We start from the raw sequence: 20,216 nt of genomic DNA, 5'->3' as shown, positions 1-20,216 counted from the left end.
ATTAAGACTATGGTGGGTAAGTTTGCTGCCCAAACCAGTAAGTGACTTACTTGTCAGGTAATTGGTATTAACACTTGATTAACCCCTTTACTACACTAAACCAGCGATGCATACATTAGGTAACTCTTTAAAAGGGATTTTGGCTTCGACCTAGATCACCAAGAATGTTGGCATTGACCCCTTAACTTCTCTAGACTGTGATAGTGTAATTAACAATTACTTAATGGAAACGGATGAGCCATATGGCACTTTTCATTTGCTGGAGTGGGGCAGACCAGTAAAGAGCTATTGTTGGCCTATCCTGAGAGTGAGCCATAAGTGGCCCATCCTAGTGTAACATTGTCACTATACAATCATGGACAACCCCTTTGGTACGACCAGCAGGACAGAAATTGGGAAGCTTCTGATCCCACCTGTCTTGGTCAAGCTGTAAGAAGAATTGTGCTTCCACGCACACCTCAGTAACCCCTGAGCCCCGCATAATAGGCAGCCATTGAACTATTCATGCCCTATCAACTGCTAAGATTCAAATTTTTTTGTCAAAGCATCCTGAGGAACGGATCTCAAATGCATCAATTCTTATTCGAATGTACTTCAAAGTGGACATTTCTGGAAGGATTTTGTAGATGGGTGAGGGCTTAAAGTGTCCCACAATTGGGTATTCAATTGTTGTGAGGTATGTACCAAGGATACAGTCAATAACCATTTTTCTAACTTAACCCCTAATGGTATTAGACAATCATTTTTGTTAAGTGACACCCTCTTTTAGTCCAGTCAGCACTTTTTGATGGAACAGATGGTGACCTTAGTGATGGGGTGTATTTAGCAACCCTGGCCTTGAGCACCAAGAAAGCTTTTCCTGTTTCTGATGTATACAAAGAATAAAGTTGGCCATACACTAAAGACTTTAAATGGCCGAAAAGGCTGATTTAGACCAATTTCTGCCAAACACCAGCACCTTTTCGGCACACAAACATACACTGATAGACAGCAGATATACAGTAGGTTGAAAAACCGATCTGCTGTGCTGAATTTTTTTTGTTGTTGTCGGGTGTTTTAGTTGAAAAGTCATTTAAGTTGAATGACAGATCTGCATTCCATCAATGGAAGCCCAGACCAGGCCACAGACTATGTCACAGATCACCGATTTGTCATTTTAACTTATGGCATTGTTATCCAAAAACGGCAACTGTCACAGAATAATAGTGAATGATAAGTCACTCAGAAAACAGTCATCTGACGTCCATCGTGTATGGCTAGCTTATATAAGCACAAGAAATTCTAGGTGCTATGTAGTAGACTGCCTTTCCATGTCACACAGTCTTGTTATAGGACGCTCCCACTCAGGTACAAAAAGTATGAAAAAGCTGCATGAGGAGGCTCCTCAAGCAGGTAGATTAAAAGACAGAGAACATATTACAGTAAACAGTATCAGTCTTTACTTGGCAGCAGAATTAGTGGTACAGTCTTAGACATACAGTTTCAGAACTTGGCAACACCGACTCAGCGTGTCAACCCTTGCAAGATAAAGTTAAAGTTGGAGATGAGCGAGCATGCTCATTTAAGGCTGATGCTTGAGCGAGCATCGATCTTCTTGAGTAACTAATTACTTGTCCGAGCACCATGCGGGGGGAGGAGGGGGGGAGGCGGCGGGGGGGAGCGAGAGGGAGAGAGATCTCTCTCACTCTCCCCCCTGCTCCCCCGCATGGTGCTCAGACAAGTAATCAGTTACTTGAGAAGACCGATGCTCGCTCGAGCATCAGCCTTAAATGAGCGTGCTCGCTCATCTCTAGTTACAGTCTCTTTAAAGATCAGCCCCGTACTGGCATGGCTCCATGGACACGAGTTCACAATGGTATGCACTCACAGTCTCTATGGTGTAAGGTCTTCCTCTCTCTCACCAGTACAGCAGGTCAATGACCATTACTCCCTCAGCTCAACAGGCTGGACTGACTAGGCACTTTTTGCTCTAATGAGGAGGCTCCAGGGCTTCTCTCGCAGCATAGACCTTCAGACTTTACCCAACTCCTGAGGAGGCTCCAGGGCTTCTCTCGTTGCTTACAACTTCTGGCTGCACCCAACCTTGCACAGACCTCTTGTACTTGATTGTGCACCTCACCACAGCAACAACAACCACACTTGCATGCTACACCTCACCATTTGTACCAAGCACAGGCACCACCCTGCAGGCAAGACTTGCCCTACCATTCGTCCATCAGATGCACATGTAGTGACCCAAATGGGTCCTACAAAAGCTCCTTACCTTTAACCCCTTCCCGCTTTAGGGCGTAAGTTTACATCCTGGCAGTGGAGTACTTCCTGGGGATAGCACAAGATCATAAGCGAAGGGGTATACTGTTCACAGTTCACACCACTGAAGAGCCATTTAACCGGCCCAAGGAAAACTAACAGCGCTGTCATATGTTACCAGAGCATCAGCTCTGTCTGTAACCTGAAGAATCCCAGGTACATTTTTCCTGTTAACCCCTTCATGACACGGCCTATTTTGGGCTTAAAGATGCAACAATTTTTGGCGGATTTTCTTCTCCGTATATCAAAAGTCATAACTTTTTTATTTTTCCGTCGACGCGGCCGTATAAGGGCTTGTTTTTTGCGTGGCGAACTGTAGTTTTTATCGGTGCCACTTTTGGGTACATAGACTATATTGTAAAACTTTTTTTTTTTTTTTTATGATAGCAGGGAGAGAAAACGCATCAATTCTACCATAGATTTTTTTTTTTTTTTTTTTACAGCGTTAATCATGCAGCATAAATGAGACATTCCATTTTTTCTGCGGACCGGTACGGTTACAACGATACCAAAATTCTTACATTTTTTTTAGGTTTTCCCACTTTTCTGCAATAAAAACCCTTTTTTTTGGAAATCTTTTTTCTATTCTAAATTGCTGCATTCAAAGTCCTGTAACTTTTTTATTTTTTGATGTACGGCGCTCTGTGAGGGCTTATTTTTTGCGAGACGAGCTGTAGTTTTTACTGGTACCATCTTGGGGTACATACGGCTTTTTTGATCACTTTTATTGCGTTTTTAGTGAGGCAAAATGCTAAAAAATAGCATTTTGCCTCAGTTTTTTAGCGTTTTTTTGTGTGCACAGTCAAAAGCATGTGCAATTTGTTGTACTCGTCGTTACGGACGCAACAATACCAAATATGTGGGGTTTAATTTTTTTTTACCTTTTTTTATGCTAATCTGAGAAAAAGCATAAAAAAGGGGGGTTTTTTACATTTTTTTTTACATTTTCCTTTTTTTAAATTTTTCTTTTATTTTTTTTACATAATTTGAGTCCCTCTGAGGGACTTACAGCACTGTACCGATGATCGCTGTCATAAGGCATGGCAGAGCTACTGCTCTGCCATGCCTTATCGCTTATACAGCGAGCATAGGCATTGGCAATACAGGACGCCAGTGTCTGGCGTCCTGTTGCCATGGTGACAGGCCGGGCTCTCGCAATGACATTGCGAGTTCCGGCCGGAGACAGAGGGAGCGCGATCCCTCTGTGAACTCTTTCTCTGCCGCGATCTACTTAGATCGCGGCAGGGAATGGGTTAACAGCGGGGGGCGCATCTCCGATGCCCCCCCGCTGTTGCAGCGGGACGCCGGCTGTGACTGACAGCCGGCTCCCGCTGCGGGATAGCACGGGATCATATGTGATCCCGCGCTATCTCCAGTACGTAAGTTTACATCCTGTTGCGGGAAGTACCAGGCTGCCAGGACGTAAACTTACGCCCTGCAGCGGGAAGGGGTTAATCATACTCCTAACATGTAAAGAAAATAACCCCTTTTAATGAAAGGCTTGTATGTGTGCACTGATATATGATCACTGCTGACATCAACAAAGAAAGAGAAAAGACAATTATTATGTTTTAAAACTTGGTTTTTGTAATTTCTTAATTGCATCACATTTAACATTTTTGTGCTAATGTAGCACTGGTGTCACGATTTACTAATAAAAAAATAAAATCGCAATAACGCCATGAAGAGGCCATTGTGGCTCTGTCGCAGACGACAGGGATAGGGAATATGAGAGATTTGATAAAGAAGGGTGGTTTCAAGTCACAAATCCATAGAAGAATTTGGGAATATAAATTGATAACTTTTGACACGCTGAATAGAGGGTTAAATTATTCACAAGGAATTATGGGTGAATGGGAGGTATGAGACATCGGTATTAGTGTATCTTGACGCCACCGGAACTAGGAGTTTGACAGGGCTTCCATGCAGGAACGCCACTGTCAAATCCCTAATTGTCGATTGGTGCAAGATGTAAAGGTCCTGGAAGATCCTACCGGCATCAGTGAAAGTCGACAGTGCTGTGATGTGTGTGCGGGGGCCGTTACTCACTGTCCCCCGTCACTGTGTCCTTCTAGCATCACTCAGTCAGTGGTCGCCCAGCGCTGCATAGCCTCCGTGGTGTCTTCCTGCTGGTGGCGCTCACATTTCTTTCTGCCCTGCGTGGTCTCCTCTGCGGATGCCTATGCTAGGATACCTGCTGCCATCTGCGTGTACCGGCTTTAACTGTAAGTCCCACGGCGCTCTGCCCTCCGTCCTGCAGGGCCGGCAGGGAAGAGGTTTCACGCTGTGCTCTCCCTCCTGATGGCCCCAACCCCCGGGTAATGTGAATCGCGTGGCTGCGGGGAAGGAGACGGCGCAGTGGTGTCCCTGGTCAGGCCCCCCCCTCTTAGCATTGTATGGTATGCCGTTGGGGAAGGACCTTGACGGCCCTGTGGTGCTGCCCCTGCCTGCGTTCAATGGGGCACTTAGTGTGTGCTTCCAAGTACGCCTTGTTGGCGCTTAATGCTGCGTCGACAGTGAAGTCGCTTAACGGCGCAGTGGGGCTGGGGCTGGGTACCCCTGCAGTGGTGGCGGCTATATTATTTCTCCATGTCTCCGTAGTGGGCTGCCAGGACCTGTGGCCCATCCAGCTGAACTACCAATCACGTTCAGGGGGCGTCCCCCACTGTCAATCTTGACTCTACCAGGACTTTCTGGTGGCGTCAAGATACACTTATACCTGAGACATCTATAGCACAGATAACACTGCTGGCCTGGTGAAAACACCCATGAACAGTAATTCAGGGACCATAAACTTTTACTCCCTCATCAGTGTCTAGTTAAAAATATTTGTGTACCTCTTACAGCATTCCTGGCCTGACGACCCCCCCCCAACAGTGAGCGATCATCGGCCCCTGTAAACCAGCCTTTATTTAGGGACCATAAACTTTCACTCCGCTATCAGTACCTAGTCAAAAAAGTTTGTTTTCTGTTGCAGTATTCCTTTTAAGTGCGAACCAATCACATCCATATCTGTGCCTTGTCATAAGTATGTATGTTATAAGTGTGTATAAATATTCGCGCCTCTTCGGATCTATTCCCTTTTAGCCTGACGAAGAACCCGAGAGGTTCGCAAGCTCGCTATTACATCATGTATTTTTGTTAGCCATTAAAAGGTATCATATCTACAAGATGACATGCTTTCTCTTGCTGGGAACAATCACAGACGACAGGCAGTCGCTTCAGAGCACCTAAGCAGCCAATCTTGCACTTGCCCCACCCATTACAGTGACCGATTATGCAAGCCTTAGAATGCCTATCGTAATTTGTATATAGACCACTGACATAATGTCCACAGGGGCCACAACAATGTCATTTATATCAATTGCATAATAAATATAGATGAGCGCGTATACTCGCTAAAGGCAATTGCTCGAGCGAGCATTGCCTTTAGCGAGTATCTCCCCCGCTCGAGACAGAAGTTTCGGGTGCCGGCAGCGGGCAGGGAGCTGCGGGGGAGAGCAGGGCGTAACGGAGGGGAGATCTCTCTCTCCCTCTCTCCCCCTGCTCCCTCCTGCTGACTGCCGCTACTCACCGCTCCCGGCACCCGAACCTTCTGTCTCGAGCGGGGGAGATACTCGCGAAAGGCAATGCTCGCTCGAGCAATTGCCTTTAGCGAGTATACTCGCTCATCTCTAATAATAAATATTAGCAGCTGTGCAATAAACCTCAGTAACTACGGCATTTATCTCCCTGCATATAAATAGTCAAGATGTGGGGGGGCAATTGCAGGAACAAGACTGAAGGTACTTTATGTGTGATGTATGTATTGTGCGGCCTTGCAGAAGAAAACTATGTTCCTGGAAATAATTTAATGCAGGAACTCTTACGCTGAATCCTCATAGTCACTGGTTGACTTTGCTGGTTGTCTATGTTTCCTAGTCAGGTCTCCCAGCCTGCCCTGCCATAAAGCTCTCATGTTCTACAACACTATGTGAGATGTAAAGTGGGCAGATTACACAGGGAAGGTATTTTATCTGAGCTACTATGAGGCGAAGGAAGATGTGATAACGATGTGTTAAAAGTCAAGGAGGTGCCAGTGATGAGAGTGCTCAGAGTCACACTCTTCGCAGAATCATGTGGTGCGATGGTTCAGCTTATTCTATGGCATCGTCATCCCTTCAGGTATGGAGACTCCTACTTACTAAGGTTTTGATGTATCATACATTCCATGAAAATATTATGGAAAATGACATTTCATGTGAGGAGATAATGGTGGCCATTATTGGTTGTCATCCAATGTCTGCTACTGCTATATCTACTATAATAGCCCAGAAACAGCTCAGTACCATCATAGAAGACTCATGATCAGTGTTGGATAGTTTAACACTTTCATAACCAGGAGGCAAAATTACATTTTTTTGAGCACTTAAATAACATCTCTGTCTATCCAAAATGTTCTTTTTCTTTTTCGCTAGAACACATAGGGCTTTTTATTGGTCCAAATGTAACATATATTTACAAATAGGGTGTCCTTAACCCTTTCCAATCCAGTCTGATGTCTGAAGACATTATGATTTAAGGCCGTACAGCTCCAATGTTGGAAGACATCAGTCGGGGTTCTCTTACTGTATATTGCCAGCCTCTCTGCTGTCGGAGCCTATCCAACGTATCACCTCATGCAGTACTGGCTTTAGCCAGCATATAGCGCCATTGTATAACGGCAGAAGACGAGTGAGCCCCCTAGGAAAACCAGAAAAGAAATTGGATTGGAAAGGGTTAATATTGTGCATGCAATATAAAATGATCACAGTCAGTAAATAGTTTACCCTGACCAGGGTCAAATAACTCCACAGATGCTGGTTGAAAATAAAAGTCTCCTCTGAAGTAACTTAGTCTTGCAGGAACTTCAGTTAACCAAATGGCTCAATCTGCTAACTAAAATATGCAATCACTGTCCCCTCATCAAATTATTAGCACAGTATCTTTGGGGAGGTTGTATAGAGATAAAGTTAAAACAATATGATTTACTGGTGAAGAACCTTTGTGATGGTTCGCACAATTAACATCACTGAGACTTGAGTATCCAGATACTGGCTGTCGCTGGTGGACTCTCTTCCAATGAAGGCTGAGTGCTTACGGTCGGTTATTACAGATGATCTTTCCCTGGACAACTGGCAGATCTACCTTTGATATTCGCATTACAACAGCTGGGAAAATGAGTTGTGCTCTCTCTTTCTGGTCCAGGAAAATCCAGTTTACCAGTAGTGCTGGGGCAGCTCACTCCTCACAAGGCTCTCTGCAAACAAAACTATTCTACCCTGGCTGCAGAATTTCACAAGTGCAGCTGTAGTTAAACACTGCTGCAGCTCTCAGTAGAACAGTCTCTTCTCTGCACACTCTGAAATGGCTGAGCCTGTCCTTAATACCTAGCAGAAAGCTCAGGACCTGATAGTCCACAGCAAAAAAGTTACAAAAACACAGATGTGTGACCTCTCTCTGAAGTTTCTGGACGGTCTCTAATGTTACTCAGCAGGCCTGGCTTAACTTCGTGAACACTCTCACAGTTCACAATAGTATGCACTCTCAGTCTTTTAATGGCAGACTTCCATTGTTTCAGCAACACGACAGATTCATGATCAGAGGTTCCATAGCTATGACTACCCGACTGACTGGACGCATTCCGTTTTAACCAGTAGGCTCCAGGGCTTCTCTCACAGCACTTATCCAGGCTGCACCCAACCTCTTACACAGCAGGCTTCCAGGGCTTCTTCACTGGAATATGACTCGGGCCACTGTCAAACTTGTACTGACCTTATACACTTGTGGTCCCTCCACCACAGCGACCAACCCCCTTTTTTATACGAAAACAGGCCCTACCCTGTAAGACAAGACAGGCCCTACAGTTCTTCTAAAAGGCACAGATGTTGCACCCAGCGCTGTGCCTTATGGTGTAATCCTTCCAATGGCCACTGTGACCAGGATGGAGACCATTCACACAATGTCAACACAGGGCACAACAGAGACTGTTACATAAGTCAGTTGCACAATACACAATAACAATACATGATATACCTCAGTAGATGTACAATACTCCTCCATACTATACCATTTCTCCTAATAATCATTCACATTGCTTTTCCCAGCAAGCATTACAATTCTACGCCACCTCTTTAAACAAATTCTAACAAGCGTACCATTAAGGATGCTTTCACATCTGCGTCAGAACCTCTGGTTGGTAGTTCCGTTACAGGTTTGGCTCAAACTACTGGAAGAAAAAGCGCTATATGCAGCGCTTTTTTTCATCCAAAAGCCGGTTAGCTGGGTGGAAAGCAGGCAGACCCTACTAAAGTCAATGGGGTCCGTTCAGCACCGTTCGGTTCAGTCCAGACACGGAGCCTTTCAGCTGTGAGGATTCCCCTTTCCTGCTCCCCAAAAGGAGAAGTAAAACGGAATCCCTGAGGGCACCTTCACAATGGCAAGAAAACCACCCAATGTTCTCAAGATGCGAGAGTAAGTGAAAATGCATGATTATGAAACCAATGATTTTCAATGATTTCATTCTCACTTGCAATGCTTTCACTCCCGTGATGCTGCGTGTAAGAAAATTGCAGCATGTCCTTTCTTTTTGCAATATTACCCATTGCTTGCAGTGGGGCTGGCGACAGCAGCACCAGCCCTATTGAAAACAATGGGAGAACTCCACGATTGTCTACCGCGGCTGTGACATGGGGAATCCCTTTCAGCCTCAGCAGGGAAATCCTTCTAGCCTCAGCTGGGGAATCCCTTTCAGCCTCGGCTGAAGAGATTCCCCACAGTGATGCAAGGCTGTTTTCACATGAAAACGCCAGGGGTTTCACATGGATTGTGAGGGTGATATCCGGCTGTAATTCATGGCCCAATATCGCCCTCACCACTGTGAAGGAGCCCTGACGAGGATGTGAAACCACCTTTATCTGACTATGCTAAATTAATTTTTTATAACTTTTTCCTCCTTACATACCAGCCATCATTACCTCAGAAAACCCCTGTGATGTAATTAATGACATCACAGGCATTCTTGGCAACCGCCTAAATGCAAAAGCAGCAGCTTCTATGCTTGGGAACACAACGCTCATCTACAAGGTTTTTCTAGGGATAGGTGACTGTCTATTTCAGCTCCCTGCAACAGTACAGGAACAGACAGTCAGGGTGATGGTCATGCATTGTGGAACATGCCATTAGATCATTAATTTACGAGTGCAGGATATTTAACAAACTGAGAGTATAGAGACAGTGGTCTAATCTAGGATTCTTGCAGAAATTAAGATATTGCTTCTTGTCTTTGGGTGTTTTCCCGACTATGATCCAATTTCAGCTAAAGCACATAAACACGGGATTGTGAACTGATGATATCTGCAGAGATCTGGCACAATGTAACTTTTCGTCTTATTGTCTAGGAAGATTGTGTCTATGTTAGGCATGGCTGCTATATTTATACCAGTGAGGTATGATAAATCAGATGACTCAGAAGTTCAGATCAAATCAGTTTATTAATATTCTAACTTTTATGAGTAGTGCTGTCCATCATATGATCTAGAATTGATCAAAAACGTGCAAAATTAAAGGAAACCTTGAAGTGGTTTAATGTAGGGGCCCCTCACACGTCCCCCCCACACACACACACTGTTTGTCACAGCTACCAACCATGATTCACACAGAACTTGCCGCTGCATCTCCACTAAGTGGCGCATCAAAATAGCAATAGCAGCCAGGGAAGTTGCTAGAGTCTTGAAAGCACGCCAACATGGTTACAGTGGCCCCCTCCATGCCCCAACATAGGTATAATTGCCCCATTTCCGAACATAGTTCAAGTGCCCCCCCTCCATGCCGAAACATAGTTACAGTGGTTCCTCCTTTGTGCCCCAACATAGTTACAGTGGCTGCCCCTTCAGTTCCCCCCATTCACACATAAGTGAGCAGTACCTGCTCGCTTGCCCTGTCGGGTACCGTGTTTACATAGGATGACAGACGATTGTAAACAGTCTTTTGAGTGACTACTTAGGCAACTATTGGCCCTTGTAAAAGTAACCTAACATTCTAGCTGCCTGCCATCACTACTAAGGGGGTGGGGGCGCTCAGGAGCCTACTGTATGCTGTGCTCCCTCTAATGGTGACTGCAGGTAGACAGAGTATTATATAAGTATGTGTCTATACAGGGGATTTAGGGTTCCTTTTAGGAAAAATGGAACTCTGATCTCTATAAAGATATAAAATAAGAAATGAATTAGCACAAAATGCCCTTCTCTTCACTTGTAGTCAACACTTTATTATTGCGTAAATGTCCTCAGCATTATGAAGCCAGGTGTGTTAGATCAGCTTAAGACCCTCTGACACCATCAGTCTCCAGGATCGGACATATTATTGTATTTACGAGTCTGAAAGTTGTTTTCATTACTTTTATGTTACCTCCAAAAACACTGAATCTCCCCATGATACTGAGGGCTGACGTATCTTACAGCTGTGTGTAAATGAAAGAGTCGAAAGAGACTGAAGCGAGAGAAAACAACCCGGTGCACCCTTCTCAAAGTTCAACTCTAAGTATCAAAGAACAAATTATAGGAAACCCATCACCAGGCCATTTCTCTTGCATTACATCTTACAGGCACCCTGATATTACTGGACTAGGGGATAGATTTGTACCAAGTGGGTGGCCAGTGTTACTATTCTGGAGGGGAAAATAACTTTTTGCCCTCTCATCATTCAGCAGAGATGACAAAGGCCTACTTGCCTCGAGACAGAGTCCAGTTCTAAAAAGTCTGAAAGGCCGGGCTTAATTCCTTCTATTCAGTAGATGCAATTGGGACCATACCCTCAACCATGATGGATACATAATCTAATATAATGGTAGGCTTTGTGCTGCTGACTTGGCAGTGGTCTCAAATCTGTGGCTCCTCACTTGTGGAAAATTGCAAATCTCATCATGTTCTAATAATCACAGGATTTGCTACTTCCTCTCCGTCCTCCAAGCCACCCTAGACCTCCAAGAATATTCTTTATTAAGCCATAACCAACGTAGATCATCATGGATATTAGCATGATATCAAGATATTGACAAATAAACCATCCTGGACTTCCAAAGATGACCCCTCGTATATTGATCCCTAACTAACCTTAACCACCATGGATAACAGATATCATCATAGACTTCTGGGAATGTCACATATTAACCCATAACCAACCTGGATCATCGTGAATTATAGATGTCATCTTAGACCTCCAGGAATATTATACACCAACATGCGTAAAGTCATGGCATAGGGGTATGTAAATTGATTATGAAGTGGTGCTACCTCAGGTGATGGCTTGGGAACGCCCGCACCTGTATAAGTTGTCAGGTGGTATCTTGTCAGTGAGGTTGAAAACTGACCAGCATGCTCATGGCAAGGCGACGAGAATTATCGGAGGCATGATACTGGGTGCCTGATGGGTAGGACATTTTATTTTCAAAGCTGTATGGGAATTAAACATTCCTCAATCCACAGTGTCACGTGTGTACCAGGAGTATATCATAGAAGGCAATACCACCCACAATATTGACCACTAAATTATTCCAGACCACCACTGATATCTCAAGAATACTATCACAAAGTCCTAAACCACTGTATATAAAGTGTGTGAGTGTATTTAAAAAGTTGGTTAATTATAATGAAGGGTATGTGCTAAAACCAATGTTGGCATCAACACATTTGGATCTCCCCATTTTGCTCCCAGACAGGTAAAGGTACTTTTACGGGGGGATGACTATTGGCCGAAAAATTGCCAGAAAGAGTGAATTCAAACAATGGTTCTTCAGTGTAAACACGGCCACTGACAGTGACATGTGATAGGTCGCTAGTTGTTGCAGCTTACCAAAAAATAGTCACCGGTTGATCAAAAGTCGTATGGTGCAAAGTCACAAGAGTTTGTATTGGAACGACTTGCAAACGCATTTGCATGGAGATTCCCTCTATGAACAATATCTCTAGGCAAACAGCTAATGAACAATCATCGCTCTGTGTGAAAGCAAATGAATGGCTCTTGTTTGTACACTTCAATGACTTTTCTGAGAGACTATCTGAATGATAGTTGTACCATGTAACGTTGCCTTGAATCTGGTAGCAGACTAGCTGCGCCTCTAACCCAACCCAGTCTTTACCTATACATTTTGAATTCCACCCAGTCTCCTTCGTGCCCCCATACATTCATGATGTGCCCTTAGTGCCTTCCCACACAAAGTATTGCATCTTAGTGCCCCCTCACAATAGGCATACCCCCTTAGTGTCCCCACATGGTAAGCCTTTTCCCTTAGTGCCCTAAACACAGTAATGATGCCCCTTAGTGTCCCAAATACAATACGGATGCCCACTACAAATACAACCTTACTCACCACCCCTGGTACTCCATCCACTTTTCTATTGACAGCCATGTACTGCAATTTTTGTTAGTGTGACAACTCAAAACACAAAAAGTTGCCGTATAAGCCTAACCTGGTTCTAAGCTATTAGTATGAATTAGTCAGATACAGCGGGGAGCTGGAAGTTGGATCCTCGCCTTCTTAAGTGTGACTGTTGTTTCGCGGCAGACACTGCTCTGATTGTTCCCGTCTATCTGACGTGTCTTTAATGTCCGTGAAGAGCATCGATTTGCTGTTGGGGATAAGATATAATTGTTAGAAGTCCATTTAAAAATTCACATGAGGATCACATGTCCTGACATCAAAATCATCCTGGGAGGAAGCACCACTCTGCTCGTTAATCATCTCCCGTCATAAACATCACTAGAGCCGCTCTCATTGTTTCCCACACAGCAGAGTATGGTTATGGAGATATTAAACCCTGTATAGATAATTACAGCTTTGTGTAACATTAATGTACATGTTCATCATCACCGGGGCTTAACAAACACAATGCCAAAAAAACTGTACTAAGTCCTGTCCATGTGCTGTGCTCCGCGCATAGAGCTGGACCGACTGGGCCAGCATTTGGGAACGACCATCAGAGGTTGTCTTACTTGAATCATAAGCTCTGCCCTAAAATAGTGACCACACCTTATGGGCTAATTCCCACGGACGTATTTCTGCCGTGTGTCACGCAGCGATATCCTGCAGCTATTAGGTTCTATTGAACCTAATAGTAGAGATGAGTGAGTATGCCCGCTAAGGTCCATTACTCGAGCGAGTAGTGCCTTAGCCCAGTATCTCCCCGCTCGTCTCTAAAGATTCGTGGACCGGCGCGGGTGACAGGTGAGTTGCAGCGGGGAGCGGGGGGGGAGAGAGGGAGGTCTCCCCTCCGTTCCTCCTCGCTCTCCCCCGCCCCCCGCCGGCCCCCGAATCTTTAGAGACGAGCGGGGAGATACTCGGCTAAGGCACTACTCGCTCGAGTATTGTGCCTTAGCGAGTATACTCGCTCATCTCTACCTAATAGCTTTCTGCCTTTCAATGTTTACACTCTGGAATTCTATTGCGGAATTCCTTAGAGTGAAAGAAATCGCGGCATGTTGTAATTGCCACAGAAAAGTGCGCGGCTGGCTTCCTTTTTAGTCAATGGAAGCCGTCTGTCATGCGATACTTCCGCTGTGAGCACAGCAGAAGTATCACGTGATTACGCGTTACCGCCCACTGCCGACGTGTCATGCTCCAGACCGGACTCGCACAGCTGATCCAGAGAGGCGATTATGAGGTCTTTGGGAGGGTGCCATGTCGGACTCTGCTGAGATAGTCCGCTGGGAGAGCACGGCACGGCACGTATAACAACTACTAGACCCCTGTCACGGGTGGATGATATTGCGATGCACATTCAGGTGCGGTAGAAGGAGTTGCAAAACAATGCAAGTAGAGAATAATAATGTTGGTAAAACAGTAACGATAATAATGCTGTAATCAGATCAGTTCCATTGGTCCAATCTAATTCACATAATGTCACATACAGTTCATCTTGCATAGGCTCCGACAGCAGTGAGGCTGGCAATATACAGTAAGAGAACCCCGATGGATGTGTTCCAACATCGGAGCTGTACAGCCTTAAATCATAATGTCTTCAGAGGTCAGACAGTGGATTGGAAAGGGTTAACACTCTACTATTGACACAGCCTCCTGAAACATGCTATTGCAAGTCCAGGTTGTTAGGTAGGCTCACACTCTTGTATTGCTATCTCAGTCCATATCTTTGAGCAATAAAAGTTTGCTTAAGGCCTCCTTCACATGGGCGATATGGCATCGCCGCAAGAAAATCACAGTGATATCGCATCACTGCATCTTCTCATGGCAATACCGCAATTTTGTAGCGCTACAAAGTCGAGCAACTTTGTAGCATCACATGCAAGGATTTGGGGGGGGGGGGCTTGAAATATAAGCCCTACCCTGAAAGTAAGCTGTAGCTGAAGAAAAAAAACAGTATACATCACCTCTCCTGCACTATATGGGGCGCCACCGCAGCTTCTCCCCGGGTCCCAGCACTGATCATCTTCTTCATCTTCTAGCCAAAGATTAAAAAATCACCAGCTGCTGGAAGAGCCGGCTTTGATTGGCTGACGCTTAGCCAATTGGTTCAGTCACAGCCACTCATCGTCCACTGGCTGTGAGTGGCTAAGCGTCAGCCAATCACAGCCAGCGCTTCCAGGGGGCAGGGATTTTTTAATCCCCGGGCAAACGATGAAGAGGAGAAGCTGCGGCTGCAGCGGAGAGCGCTTCTAGGGTGATGCATCTGTTTTTGTTTTTTTTTTCCCTGCAGCTGGGGCTTAGATTTGGCTTTGACAGTAGGATTTCCTACTGTCAAAATTGCATCGCACCGCACGAAAATCGCTTTTTCATGCAATACGATGCAACAGAGAGGAAGGCTCCAGAGAAACATGGGCTGCAAAACCTCACGTGTCACGGGCATACTGCCGGACCCGCGAGGTTTTTCTGTTGGGTTGCTGCATGCTACAAAACATCGCATGTGTGAATTAAACCATAGGAAAACATGGGCTTCTCATACATGCGATTTGTAGCATTGTAGCAACGCAACAAAATCGTGCGACTTTGTCGCCCGTGTGAAGGAGGCCTAAAAGTCCAAGTTTTTTGGAGCGTAGCGCCCTGCTATGTAACAAGTCAGTTGGCCCTCTAATGTGTTACACACACAAACCCCGCAGCTTTACTCTGTAGGACCGGCGTGTTTTTACAGCCCTGTAGATTAAAGCCCAGACACCCAGGATGGAAAACACGTATGGGTGGTCAGCAAGAGGTTAACATGTTGCTATGACATATTAGATGTTTATAGAATGTTTAGTTACTCTTTAAATAGGTTATCCAGGATTAGAAAAACATGGCTTCTCTCCTCCAAAACAGCACCACCCCTGTCCACAGGTTGTTGGCGGTACTGAAGCTTTGCTCCATTCTCTTCCATGGAGCTGAGTTGTAATTACAGACACATGGACAGGTATAGAAGGATTTTTGGAAGAAACCAGACATATTTTTTTAACCATGGGCAACCCCTTGATGAATTCTTCTGCCGGTAAATGGCGAATTGAGGATAGATTAACGACTTCAGTCCTAAAGACATCATAGGGTGTGCCAGCCCAGTTAGTAATATGAAATGTATTCCTGGCATAAACAGTCAACTCACTGCTTCTGTTTTGTTGATTCCCCTAAGAACTTTTATACATCACATGGAGTATGATGTGCGGCTGGAAGACTCTTCATTAAGAAAGAACTCACTCAATGGATGCTGAGGCATGAGAAGCATGGAGATGTGACTCACTGCATGGTTTAGTAGTAGTCATCCTCTAAACCTAGTGTTCCTGAAAATGGTCAGAACACAGACACAAACATGCAAAAAATTGTGCCCCCTAGAAGGAGTTGTAATTTCGCTGCAAAACTCGGCATGCAGTTATATCTCAGGCAGATATACAAATGACTAAAGTTGTGGTGTGATTAGATGACGGTCTTGTCACCTGAGGCCCTAAAAGTGGTTCCACCCTTGGCTTTTAAAAGGCTCTCGGAGGCTCCTTGTGTGTAGTGACCTCTTCTTTGTGTAGAGCTTGTTGACACCTAGACGCCTCTATGATGCAATCCAAGAGATTTCACCCAGTTACAGAGTTTGAGAGGGGCGCATTATTGGAATGTGAGAAGCTGGATATTCGTATCGATGAATTGCCACCACCTGGGCCGGTCTGACCAGGTGTTGGGATCAGTGGATATGTGAGGGCATACACACAAGGAGACTGGGCTCAGGGCAACCTCATTAGACCACCAGTAGAGGATATCGTCTGATCATCTGACAAGCATGAGCAGCTCCAAATGTTTCATTGTCCGCCATTCAGAGACAGGGGGCGCCATCGTTACAGACCCCTATGTCTGTCTGAACCATTTGCTGGCACTTGGCTGAAGAACATTTGGTCTCACGGTGCCGATTACGTCTACGGTCTTTGACACCCACCCACTGTCACCTCTGTTTGTAGTGGTGTCGTGAACAACGAAACTGCTATGGACTTGAACCTGGTTGTCTTCAGTGACGAATCCAAATTTAGTTTGGGCCGGACGGCCATGTTCATGTCTGGAGACCTAGGGGTGAGCGCTTTAATCCTGCCTTTGCTGTTAAGTGGCACACTGCCCCCACTGCTGGTGTGATGGTCTGTAGTGTAATATATGGTCTGTAATTCATGAATGGGTGTGAGTCAGCGCTGAGCCAATCAGGGGGCAGGTCTGACTCACACCCACTTCACACCCACTGCAGGCCGGCCGCACGGAACTCTGGCTGCCGGGAGCAGGTGAGTATATATATATATATTTTATTTTAACACTTTTCTGGATGAATTGCAGGGAAGGGCTTATATATTTAAGCCCTTCCCGACAATTCATCCCACACTCGCCCGCAGCGCATTGCTTTCAATGGAGCAGGCTGTATTGCCGGCTCCATTGAATGCAATGCGCTGGACAGCTCCGGCCCGTTTCTAATGAAACGCGGCTAGAAGCAGATTTTCGGGCACCGGTCACGTGATTTGCGGATGCGCATCCGTCATGCGATCCGCGAATCGCGCGAAAAAACGCCCGTCTGACTAAGGCCTGAAAGTGAGCAACAAATGAAAAGTAAGCAAATAGTGTGCGACGGCTTTACATTTAGACATAACCATTATCACACATTTTTGTTTGTTTTAACAAATTTTGCGCTCTAGTCATTAACCCTTTACACTTTGCAGCAATAAGTAGGTCTGAACTAGAAAAGTAAGTATTTTATTTTGTCAGTTTGTCTGAAACGTTCACTAGTAGTGGAGGTAGTAACTATGCTGCAGCGTCACCTGCCTGAACTCCTGGAATCATGGCGCTTAACACGTGAGTGCAGATGCCAGGTGAACAAGCAGTGACATTGCCGCAATCACCTGAGTGACGTCATCTGTCACATCAATAGTAATATCACTAGAAAAAGTTTTTAACCACACCCACTTGTAACCCAACAGTTACAGGTTACAGTTACAAGCAGGATAATTCTAATAGTATATTATATCTACCAATTAGGGCTTAAACAGATGATCACACGAGCTAATACGCTCGCCGCTACAGAGCGTATTAGCGCATGAACAGTTGTTTTTTTGGGGGGAGGGAGCGGTTTGACTATTCAAACTACTGCGCGTGAGTTTGAAAAACGAAGTGGGAAGATAGGTCCTGCCTTGTCTTTCCTGCGTGTAGTATTAACGCATGAGAATCTTGATAGTGAAAACGAAATTATTGAAATCAATGGTTTTGTTTTGTCTGGTTTTGAAATTCACGGCCGCAAAATAGGGGCAAAAACATGCCGATCTGTTTAAGCCAAAAATCTGCATTGTATTCTATATTCTGAAAATTCATTTGATTCTCTCGATCTTCTCCTAGCAGGTTGCGAGCAATTCCACCACCAATATGCAATTTTAATTGCGCATTGGCTGCAGGTCTCACGCATCCATAGACATCAATGGAGCCTTTCCGCTCGGAATCCGTGGTAAAACAGAGCATGCTGCGATTTTTCTTTCACTCGCGAAATACACAATGCATACCCATGAGTGTGAAGGAAACTTCATGCCTTTCAGTGCCACCGCATTACCATGGATCGACTGTGCAGACCGCAATCGTAGAATCTGCTATTCAAATCCGGTTGTGTGAGACCAGCCTTTGACAGATCCAACACGTCATTTTATATTCTTTCTTCTGTCCCAGAACAGAACAGAGGAATGGAGCTGAGCCTAAGTAAATTACGTAGTAGTTTATATTATATCCAAAAGTACAACAATCTACATTGCATACAACTTGACAGCCAATGGTAAGGTCTGCATTTTATACCATTCACCAGGAATGATAAGCAAACTTTAGAAAAGTTAGGTAATTCGGCAAAAAGTTTGGTTCTGTCTGAATTAGTTCAAACTGAACTTTCACCAATACCCTTAAAATTGTCATATAACATCATGGTGGTGGAACTGTAGCTCAGTGGTGACATCACTGCCTTGCAGTGCTGGGGTCCAAACTGATGAAGGACAACATCTATATAGAGTTTGTATGTTCTCCATGTGTTGCATAATAATCATCTTTATTAATATAGCACATGCATTATGCAGCATCAGTTGAAATTGTTTGTCCCCCATGGGGCTCACAATCTATATTCATCTATGAGTGTGTTTTTGGATTGTAGGTAAAAGCCCACACAAAATCAGGAAGGACCTACAAACTCCATGCAGAGGTTGTCCTTGACCAGATTTGAACCTAGATTCGATCCTCTTCTTTTAGCAGACTTCGACCCAAAACAGGGTTTGATTGGTTTGGTTCACTCGACACTATTCACCACTAGGTTCTCCGATTTAGCAGCGGCTCACCAATAGATAAGTATTCAGGTCAACTGGTTGATTGCAAAAACATCCAAAAGTAAGTTCAGAAGACACCTGTGTAGAGGCCCAGAGTTATGGTACCTCTCTCTGTGACGTTTACCTACCTCATGTGGATTGTCTTTGTGTCACTGTATGTGTATTCGTGTCCATCTATGTACTGTGTTAGTGTTACCTATCTAAATAGTGTATTCTGACCCCCTAACCTGCTGAACGTGTGACGTGTTTGGTTGATTAGGAATGTTGGGGGCGAAGTTTGAGGTGTGGAAGGAGAGTGCAGAGATGTAGTCGGTTGAGGAGGACGTGTAAGCAGGAGGCTGAAGCTCTGTTGCTTCTGCCAGAGCAGAGCATTGAGCCTATCTCATATGCTATGGGATATGTCCCCTCCAGGAACTGGAGCTTGAAGTTCAGATCCTGTTCTCAGGAGTCGGTGGTGGTGCTCGCACCGCTGCTCTGCATAACTCCCGCAGCCCCGAGAGCGAATGGGGTCTGGGCAACCAAACTGTTGAGTGTTGCTGGAACAGAGAAAGAAAGGTTGTGACAAGAAACAAAAGAACATTTTGTGTGTTCCCCTACATGCCAGGAGTACACCCTCCCCAGAGTTTGTCCATCAGATAACTGCGACTATGGATGTTCATATGTCGGATGAGAGGAGTGACTTCTAGATGCAAATGTGTTGAAGACTCCGAAGGAAAGGAACAACATGCCTGAATTGTTATGCCTAAGACTGTTGTAATGCCTTGTTCTTGGAAAATCAAAATTGGAAATGTGAGTAGAAGAAAACCATGTGCCTCCAGTTTAAAACTATTTCTTTGACTGTGGACGTTATTTGGTCCAGTTGTTCGATCACATGGACGAGGTACTGGCGTCACGTGAACAAGTAGGTAATGAATTCATTCAACATGGTTGCTATTACCGGGCCCTGTATACAGCTGGGCTGACAGCATCTTGGATTCACCTTGAGGCAGGGGCGTAACTATAGAGGGTGCAGGGGATGCGGTTGCACCCGGGCCCAGGAGCCTTAGGGGGCCCATAAGGCCCCTCTCCTCCATATAGGGAACCCAGTACTATGAATAAAGCGC

The sequence above is a fragment of the Eleutherodactylus coqui genome, chromosome 4 (assembly GCF_035609145.1).
Source record: "Eleutherodactylus coqui strain aEleCoq1 chromosome 4, aEleCoq1.hap1, whole genome shotgun sequence".
NCBI classification, from domain to species: Eukaryota; Metazoa; Chordata; class Amphibia; order Anura; family Eleutherodactylidae; genus Eleutherodactylus; species Eleutherodactylus coqui.
Note: the sequence above shows the minus strand (reverse complement) of the source record.